Below are 10,654 nucleotides of genomic sequence, written 5' to 3' on the forward strand. Positions count from 1 at the left end.
TTCTCAAGGCCTTTAGGTCCTTGCAGGTATCACCAAAACTTGCTCATTTCCATACACCAACACAAAAGAAATTATACCAGTTCTCCAGCCCTCTGATAAGATTCTAACCAAAAGCTTGCTCTGGTGAATGCAATACTGTATTAAACCTTGGTACAATAAAATCCAGCAAGTTGGAATGAATATTTACAAAGTACCAAGTCAAAAGCAAAGAAAAACCTTGTCCCAGAAATTGGGGATAACGACTAGTCTACAGACTGACCTCATGGCCACAGCAGATCTATCCACCACCTCACCTGATCTACTTCCTGCTATTCCTCCCCTGGCATTAAATCACTTATCTGAGTTCTTGAAACCCCTGTACAGGGACATAGCACGTTCCTAAAAATACAGTGAACAAATAGACTGCCTCCGGTTGAAACGACATGAATTTAAACTCTCACCTTTTGATAATTGCCCGGCGGTGTTCCTTCTGTGCCAGAGTTTCGTCATGGCAGTTTTCTTTCCTATTTATAATGATGCAAATGTTTGCTTAGCTGAATAGTTCTATTTATTATTTGCCATGTTTATGAAAGCACTCAAACGCCTTCTGTGCCTGTAACTATAGGCCAAGAAAATTCTCAGATTCGTCCATTTAAGTGGGTTCCGTAACTGTAATGTCTTTTTTTGCCCCCGCAAAATGTGCTGATGGCTATTCATTCATGAAGCTGTAAGCCTTCTGGGCTCAGCTGACTTTGAAATGTAGCAGATTTGCAGATTGCCATTCCTTTAATATGAGCTTTAGCAAAAAAAAAGATATTTTTCACTTAACAATTTTCACGAAGACAGTATATGTTCTGAAAAATGAGATGTAGCAACCTTAGACTTGTGTATTCCCAACTCCTCAATCTCTTTTAATATGCTCACAAAAAGACAATTCGGTATTTGCTTGAGATTAGAGTTTAGCATTGCCGCCGCCCCAGCTCTAAATTGCAGCAATCTAAAAAATACATTATGAGTTTTACAGCAAACCATGATAAATGTTAATCGCATCTGTCTAGTTCAGATAAAACAAACTATAGCTCATGTAAAAATGAAATGAAAATGTTATATAAAGTTGTAATAGTGAAAGAAAGGAAACAGTTCTTGTAAAACTCAAGCATTTTAGTGTCTCTGCATCAAGATGGTAGTACAGACCAAATGAACTGATAATTTTCTATCCACTGCCTGTCACCCATTTTCCATTACGCTATTATTAGAACTAGCAAAATGTAGGCATAGTGTACTAAAACAAAGGCAGTCAGGATATATATTGTTCTATGACAATTCCCATCACAGAAACTAAACAAAGAATGGGCTGTTTTCTAAGGAGACCTTCCTTTTTGTTTCATGCTTTAGCTACAGAAATAACATTATAGTACCATCTAGTGACAATGTGCAAATATTACGATACAGTAATAGTCTACATGCAAAGCAGGTCTGACTTTGTTAATAATAAAAGACCAAGTCACCATCATATATTGGAATCAAACCTGGGAAACAAGTTGCTCCTAAGTCCAGAAACAACACAATAGCTGCAATTTACTGTTGCCACCATTGTTAGAAAATAATGAAACCCTTGTGTGGGCTCAATACAGGAATTTTGCTGTCTTTCCATATTCTTATGAAAGGGTGGGCAAGTGAAACTGGAAGCAGTGATCACAATCTCAGTAAGTAACAATCGGAGGAAGGAACTGTTCAGTTTTTACTTTTCAGATCCATGCTGATATTTTGTTCTCTCAACCACCACCCCCCAACCCACCTGGTGTCTTCCAGGTGGACAAACATCATCGCCCACTAGAGTGGGGAGGCAAGGAATGTTGTGGGTCCCGTCCCCTAAGGAGATACATCTGGCGGGACCCAGAAGAAGGGCCTTCTCCGTGATGGCTCCCTCTCTCTGGATCATCATTCCCCCAGAGATTAGACTGACACCCACTCTGACACTCTTTTGGAAGGCACAGAAGACCTGGTTCTGCCAGCGGGCCTGGAGAACTGAGAGCGGGATGGAGCCCATTAAATGGCTAGTCTGAATGTGTGTTCTCACTGGGGGGGGGGGTGTTATTATTTTATTATTTTTCTTCCTGTTATTTTTTTCTTTTTATATGGTGTTTTATATCCATGTAAGCTGCCTTGAGTCGCCAAGTGTCAGTAGGAGGCAATATAAATTTTCTAAATAAATAAATAAATATAAATCGTCCCAATCAGCATGGCTAATCAAAGGGAGTGTGGGTTGAGAGGGCTATTCCAAGACACCCAGGCAGATACTGTTATCTTCCTCTTATAATACAGGTAGTCCTTAACTTACAACAGTTTATTTAGTGACCGTTCGAAGTTATTGCAGGGCTGGAAAAAAAGGACTTATGACCATTTTTCATACTTACAACATTGCAGCATCCCTGTAGTCACGTGTTCAAAATTCAGATCCTTGCAACTGACTCATATTTATGATGGTTGCAGTGTCCTGCGGTCATGTGATCCCCTTTTGCAACATTCTGATAAGCAAAGTCAATAGGAAAGCCAGATTCGCTGTTACTACATTAACAGCCATAGTGATTCGCTTAACAATTGTGGCAAGCAAGGTTGTAAAATGGAGCAAAACTCAGTTAACAAATGTTTCACTTAGCAACAGAAATTTTGCGCTCTGTTGTGGTCATAAGTCGAGGACTACCTGTGTGTATCATACAACATTGTTTTTGAAGATAAAATGTAAGACACAGAAAGAGAAAAACTATGTATGCCAGTTCAGGACTACAAAAATACAGCTAAGAGTAGAAGTTGGTGCATATTTTTACTACCATCTTATGATCATCTAAAGTTTATAGCCCGGATCATGGATACAGGCACATGTGCCTAGTTACACCTTATATTTTTCCATCAAAATATTACCTTTTCTATATTCTAATGCCTTTGAACTATGGTGCTGGAGAAGACTCCTGCGAGTCACTTGGACTGCAAGGCATTCAAACCAGTCAGTCTTAGAAGAGATCAACCCCAACTGCTCTTTAGAAGGCCAGATCCTGAAGTTGGAAGTCAAGTACTTTGGCCACCTGATGAGAAGGAAGGACTCACTGGAGAAGAGCCTAATGCTGGGAAAGATTGAGGGCAATAGAAGAATGGGACGACAGAGAATGAGGTGGCTGGATGGAGTCACTGAAGCAGTAGGCGTGAGCTTAAATGGACTCCAGAAGATGGTAGAGGACAAGAAGACCTGGAGGAACATTGTCCATGGGGTCACGATGGGTCGAACACAACTTCGTAACTAACGACAACAACATATTCTAATGCATTTTGAGCCCTGGTGGTTAGAATGCAGTATTGCAGACTAACTCTACCCTGGAGTTCAATCCTGACGGGCTTGAGGTTGACTCAGTCTTCTATCCTTCTGAGTTCGGTAAAACAAGGACCCAGATTGTTGGGGACAAGAATGCTGTAAAGCACTATGGAGTGGTATATAAGTCTAAGTGCTATTGTTAAGGAAGTGTCCATAGTCCATAGTTCTTTGTAAAGTAAACACATAATCATGTACAAAAAATAGCTTATGGCTTAGCACAATATATAAAATATGTGGTGCTGGAATTCCGTTCTGGGCGTTCTATGAGAAATAAATCCCTGAAGATAGATAGATAGATAGATAGATAGATAGATAGATAGATAGATAGACAGACAGACAGACAGACAGACAGACAGACAGACAGACAGACAGACAGACAGACAGACAGATAGATCACCACCAGATGGATCCATAGCTGGCTGACCGGCTGTACTCAGCGTGTGGTCCTCAATGGAACCGCATCTACATGGAGGGAAGTGTGTAGTAGGGTGCCCCAGGGCTCTGTTCTGGGCCCAGTGCTCTTCAACATCTTCATCAACAATTTGGACGAGGGGATAGATGGGGAAATCATCAAATTTGCAGATGACACCAAGCTGGCAGGAATAGTCAACACTCCAGAAGACAGATGTAGGATACAGGAGGATCTGGACAGACTTGAACACTGGGCGCTATCTAACAAAATGAAATTCAATGGTGAAAAAAGTAAGGTTCTACATTTAGGCAAGAAAATGTACAGGTATAGTATAGGGGGTACCTTGCTCAATAGTAGTAACTGTGAGAGAGTCCTAGTGGACAATCACTTAAATATGAGCCAGCAGTGTGCTGCAGCTGCCAAAAAGGCCAACACAGTGCTGGGCTGCATTAACAGAGGGATAGAATCAAGATCACGTGAAGTATTAATACCACTTTACAATGCCTTGGTAAGGCCACACTTGGAATACTGCATCCAGTTTTGGTCACCACGATGTAAAAAAGATGNAGAAGCAACCTAGAACTAAGGAGAAACTTCCTGACAGTTAGAACAATTAACCAGTGGAACAACCTGCCTCCAGAAGTGGTGAATGCTCCAACACTGGAAGTTTTTAAGAAGAGACTGGACAGCCATTTGTCTGAAATGGTATAGGGTTTCCTGCCTGAGCAGGGGGTTGGACTAGATGACTTCCAAGGTCCCTTCCAACCTTATATATATATACACACATATCCAACTTTATATATATACACACATATCCTATAATTTAATATCCTATATTTAAAGAAGCCTTCCCTGGATGTTATTAGATGTCTAAAAATAGTAGCATCATTCTTTGCCAAGATTGAACACAGCCAATATTATACTTTAGCACCTTCACCATCTAACTACTCTATAGTTTGTACCTATGTATAAACTACCTGCTTGCAAAGCCATCTTTATTTAGCCAGATGGTCTGGTATAAGTATTCACATATAATCAACTATTTTGAAACAAGGAAGTGGTATTAACATAGAACAATATTTACATGAAATATTGAATATTTACATGCAATGTAAATAAAGATTCAAACTAGATTTGGTTAAGGAACATTTCCCAATAACAGAAAGTGTACAGTACATTGCAGTTCTTGGGAAACCAATGAGGTTTCTTGTAAATAATTGGTTTCCTTATAACCATTAGTAATTAGGATTAAAAATTAGAAAGAGACGTTGCTTATCTATGTATATATCCAGTGCTTTTTTTCTAAAAAAAAAAAAAGGTGCCGGAACTCACACACGTCATACAACCCGCCTTGCCTACCCTACAAGGTTCCATCCAAAAAAGGTGCCGGAACTCCGTTCTGGGCGTTCTATGAGAAAAAAAGCCCTGTATATATCTGTTTGCTCTTCAGTTGAGGAGTAAAAAATATCTGCATAATCTAATGATTATGTGAAGTGAATGCTCTCTTAGAACAGGAAAAAAATTAAATGACCTATATTCTGCCTTCTTAATGAATAGCTTCTACAATTATGGCAATTCATAAGTACTTTTCAAAATTACAATAAAACCCCCAAAGCATTATTTTGTTTCAAATCTGTTACAGAACAGAGAATATAAAGTTTGATGATCAGAGACAAACACAGAAGCCATCACCTGCAACAAGTATTTGCAAGTCTGTCCTTTTGTTGCTTTTTTTCTGAGTTAGCTTTTTATACTTGCACCAAATGCTGTTCTCTTAATGGAAGGAGGTTATAAATACCTACTAGTTAGACTGTCCAAAGGAGTATGAATAAGGGAGCCATTTAGTATAATGCTTTAAGTCACCAGGTTAGAAATTGGGAGATTGTGAGTTCTAGTTTCATTTTAAGCACAAAGCCAACTGGGTCACCCCAGGATAGACCTTTTTCTCTTGGCCCTAGGAAAAAAGGAAATGGAAAACCACTTCTGAACAACTTTCCAAGAAAACTCAGGGACTAATCCAGGCAATTGCCAAAAGTCATACTGACTTGACTTCAAAGCAACACACACACACACACACACAGCATGAATGGGGTAACCCTATTCTATCCTTGCTCTTTGTGGACTTCTCAAGTAGGAAAGTATATTGCAGGAACCAAATGCTGGACTAGGCAGGCCTTTGATCTAGGGTCATAGAATCATTGGGCTTGAAGGGACCTTGGTGGTCTTCTAGTCCAACCTCGTGCCCAAGGCAGGGGACCTTATACTATTCTGGATAAATGGTTATCCAATGGAGCACCCACAACTTTTGGAGGCAAGCTGTTCCACTGATTAATTGTCCTCAGTTCAGGAAATTGTTCCTTAGTTCTAGGTTGCTTCTCTCTTTAACGAGCTTCCACAAATTGGTTCTCTCCTACCTTCAGGTGCTTTGGAAAATAAGTCAATTGCCTTTTCTCTGTGGTAGTCCCTCAAATACTGGAAGACAGCTATCACATCACGTAACTAGGGTTAGACATCCCTAGTTCCCTTAATAGTTTGTCATATGATTTAGCATCCAGACCTCTTATAATCTTTGTTGCTCTTCTCTGCACTCTTTCTAGGCTCTTAGCACCTTTCTTGTATTGTAGTGACCAGAACTGGACACAGTATTCAGGTGTTCTTTTACCAATTTCTTGCCTATTTTGACCTGCCTTCCTGCAAATCAAATCTGATCAGATCCCATTGGTTTTAATATTAATTCTGAAGAACAGATTAGTTCTTAGGTTTAAAAAAAACCCTCTAACAAGTTCTTATGCATGGGTCAACAATATAATAAGGATGGGCACATCTGCCAACATGTACTTTCACCCCCTCAATTATCTGTTGGAGTTTGGTTCATTTACAGTGTACATTCCTATAGCTTATTTTTACACTTTTCACAGAGATTTTGAACATACTAGTGAAATGTATAAATATATGTTTATGTATATCACTTCTCCCTACAACTAGCTGCATTTATTTCAGCAAATCTGGTAATCAGTTATATTGCCATTAATATGTGATTAGTTTGGTTTTGATTTTAGCAAGTTATATAAACTCACTCATTAATGTTTATGGTATGAACTTAATACTGGTGAGTTTAGTATTATATTCGAGCTCAGCCATTGTGGTCTGGTCCACACATAAAGTACTGCATTTGTTCATTCAAACTTTCATCTGAACTGACGTTGTTTACAGTTAGTGCTGTATGTGGATAGTGAGACTGGCGGCATGTAAGCTGTATGTATATATGTATGTATATATACACACACACACATACATATACACACACACACACACACACACACACATCTATCTATATAAATAAAAATGTAAATGTTCGTTTGTTCAAAATCTTAAATCTCCGAAAGTTCTTCACCGATTGCTTTGAAATTTTGACACAACGTTGCATTCGAATACGCGCGTTTTTATATACCTACTATTATATAGATGTCACACCTGTGACAGGTAAAAATATGCTTTTTTGAAAAACAGCGCCATCTGTTGGACATAGATTTAACCAGACTGAGCCACAGCAACGTGGCCGGGTACAGCTAGTACATGAATATAGTAATGTAAAGTAGTAAGAGATTTATTCCAGTTGTAAGAAAAGCGATAATACCTAAATGTTGTTTTTGCAGGTATCATACATTTTAAGGGATCAGTACTAAGAAATGCAATACAGCTTAGAATTATAAGAAAAAAGTAGGAAAAGTTTGCAACTCCAAAGTCAGGAGTTTTAACTACAAGAGCTTGCACATAATCTAGAAACAAACTGCTTGTTTCAGTTTCTTGTGCTTATGCAGCTCAGTTCCAAGAAAGCAGGAACTGTGGGTTAAGCAAAATTGCATATGTTGCTAATAGAAAAACCAGCTTAAAGGGCAAAGGTGATTTAGGGAAATGTCAAAAAGAGGGAACTGGGCAAGGAGTGGGGAGGACTGTAATTTAGGGGAGTTCCAAAAATGGGGGAACTAGGCGTTCCAGAAAGATTGTGAGCTTTGAGGTCCTCATCAAATGGGATTGCAAGGGAGGGACTTGAGCTTCAGGCCAAGGGAATAAAATGTTATTGAAATCTATTTGGGATGTGCCTACTTGCTAGCCACCCACTCTTGCAAGAACACATTTTTCAATAAACTGCTTGCTGCTTCTCTTAATGACTCTGTCAAATTCTTGGAACCTGAGTATGTTTCTCACACAGTTAAGATTTCATATGGGAGATAAAATATCAAATGTTTCTGTTCCAAAAAATACAGGTAGTCCTCGACTTACGACCACAATTGAGCCCAAAATTTCTGTTTTTAAGTGAGACATTTGTTGAGTGAGTTTTGGCCCTCTTTACAACTTTTCTTGCCACAGTTGTTAAGTGAATCACTGTAGTTGATAAGCTAGTAACATAGTTGTAAAGCGAAATTGTCTTCCCCATTAACTTTGCTTGTCAGAAGGTTGCGAAAGGGGATCGATCACATGACCTTGGGACACAGCAATGGTCATAAATCTGAACCAGTTGCCAAGCATCGGAATTTTGATCACATGATCATGAGGATGCAGCAAAGGTCGTAACTGTGAAAAGCAGACATAAGTCACTTTTTTTCAGGGCCGTTGTAACTAAACAAACTGTTGTAAGTCGAGGACTAACTTTACCAAGGTAATTTATGCTTCTTCATAAACAGAGTCCTAGCGCTATTATTTCAATCGCTCACCCCCCCAGAGTTTGAAATCTGGGTCTCACTCAACCAAGTAGTGGCTTCATTAACGAAGGGAGAAGTGTAGCTTTCTAAATTGTATTCAATCTTTTCGACTGTGCCTTTTTCGGCCACTGTCTTGTTCTCAAAAATGACAAAACATGCAGAAAAGGACCCAGGCCAAATTTTTTATAGATGACACTTGCCACCAGCAAGATTAGCAAAAATGTTTAAAAATATGTCAGATAGATGCTGGAAATGTAAGTATAACTCAGGCACCTATTATCATGTTTGGTGGACATGTGGCAAAGCTAAGGTTTATTGGAAAAAGGTACATGCTTGGTTAGAAAAAATGTTGGGAGAACATGTTGATTTTAAACCTGAACTTTTCTTATTAGGTATAATGCCAGAAAAAAATTAATAAACAAAGCTTATATTTGATTTTACATGTCACAACAGCAGCAAGAATAATTTTTGCGCAATATTGGAAAAGTGAAGGATTACCACCGGAGGAAGAATTAATCAGAAAAATATTGGAATGCGCAGAGCTGGACAGATTAACTATGAGACTGAAAGATAAAGAAGAAACAGAATATTACCAAACTTGGGATTTATTTTATCAAAGGCTAGAGCAGTGTTTCTCAACCAATTTTAAGGCATGTGGACTTCAACTCCCAGAATTCCACAGCCAGCAATGCTGGGAGCAATGCTGGCTGTGGAATTCTGGGAGTTGAAGTCCACATGCCTTAAAATTGTCAAGGTTGAGAAACACTGGGCTAGAGGAAAGAATGAAGGATTAGGAACTAACTATGTATTAGCGTTTTAAAACCCAGACAGCACGTTGGTTGAAAAATTAATATACGTATGTAAGAGAAAATTAATACAATCTTGATAAAAAGAAAAAAGAAAAGGACCCAAGCCGACTAACGTTTGGCACGCAGACTACATTTCCCAGAAGCCCGTAGACCGGCGGGGCGGGAGGAAGAGGAAGTGATGAATGCGCTCATGCATGGTCAAAGGGTAGAAGCACAGGCAGTTTGGGGCATGCGGTTAGTCCGTCGCCCGTTCTGCACGCGGGGCCTGCGATCGTAGTCATGCGTGTGGGATAGAGGTTGTTGCTTCCGCACCCCCACACGCGCGGCGAGAGCATGACGGCAGCTGAGAGAGAGCAGAAAGAGCTGCTGGCTCTGATGCACCAGCAGTTGGTCCAAATGGGTTATGAGAGAGCAGCCAAGGAGTTGCTGGAGCAGAGCGGCCAGGTAACGGCGCCGTGGCCCACGTGGCTGGAAACAGGGGGACCGGCAGCATTGCTGCTTTCTTGAAAGGCAGCTGCGGGTCAGGTTGCACGTTGAACTGTTCCTTTCACCAGCTTTCTCCTTGGGCCTGATAACGAGGCCGAAGTAGCTTCTCTGGACGTTTGAAACAGGACACCCTGGTCCTTGGGTTAGTTTATTTGTGTTAAGTGGAGGCAGGTATTTTTTTTTTTTTCAAACATATGGTTTTGTGGTGCTCTCCTTCTGTAGCTTCACTATCTTGGCTTGGAAATCATCGCTGATACTGACCTGCTTTACAGAGCTGTTTGGAAGAATGTACTCTTGTTATTAAAACAGCCTGTCTCCTTTCTCTTTGGACACTTAGGGCAGGGATCAGAATATGTACATTCTCAGGATAAGGATTATTGAAGAGGCTGAACGCTTACGTGTCATACAAATTCTAGGCACACTTATGTGTTTAAGCATTCCTGTGCCCATGTGGCATACCTAAATAAACAGTGGTCGTTGTGATGTTATGGAATAACAAAGGTAAATGCTCATCTAAAAGGTCTAAGGCAAGTTGCACCTTACTCTAATTTTGCCCATTTTAGCCTCTGACAGATGTATTTCCAGGCATATGAATCACCAGATGCCCCGATTCCACGTTCTTACAAATACTCTTCTTTTATCGGTACCTTCTTAATGTTCATAAGCCACTTAGAGATGTAATACTAGGTAATGTGAAATGAACATTTAGTAAATCTGCACCGTAGGGATCATCATAAACACTGCTGAAAGAATCTCTTCTTCCCCTGTTTTCAGTTTGGTTTCATTGTGGGAGAAGGCCATAATGGCAACTGCTGTCTAAGTAGCACATGGGTCCTGCAGTTCCATCAATTTGGGAATTTTGTTTATAAGTTGAGATTCTCCTGCAATCAGAGGCTAT

The sequence above is a fragment of the Protobothrops mucrosquamatus genome, unplaced genomic scaffold (genome assembly GCF_001527695.2).
Source record: "Protobothrops mucrosquamatus isolate PMUCROS unplaced genomic scaffold, P.Mucros_1.0 scaffold3245, whole genome shotgun sequence".
NCBI lineage: Eukaryota > Metazoa > Chordata > Lepidosauria > Squamata > Viperidae > Protobothrops > Protobothrops mucrosquamatus.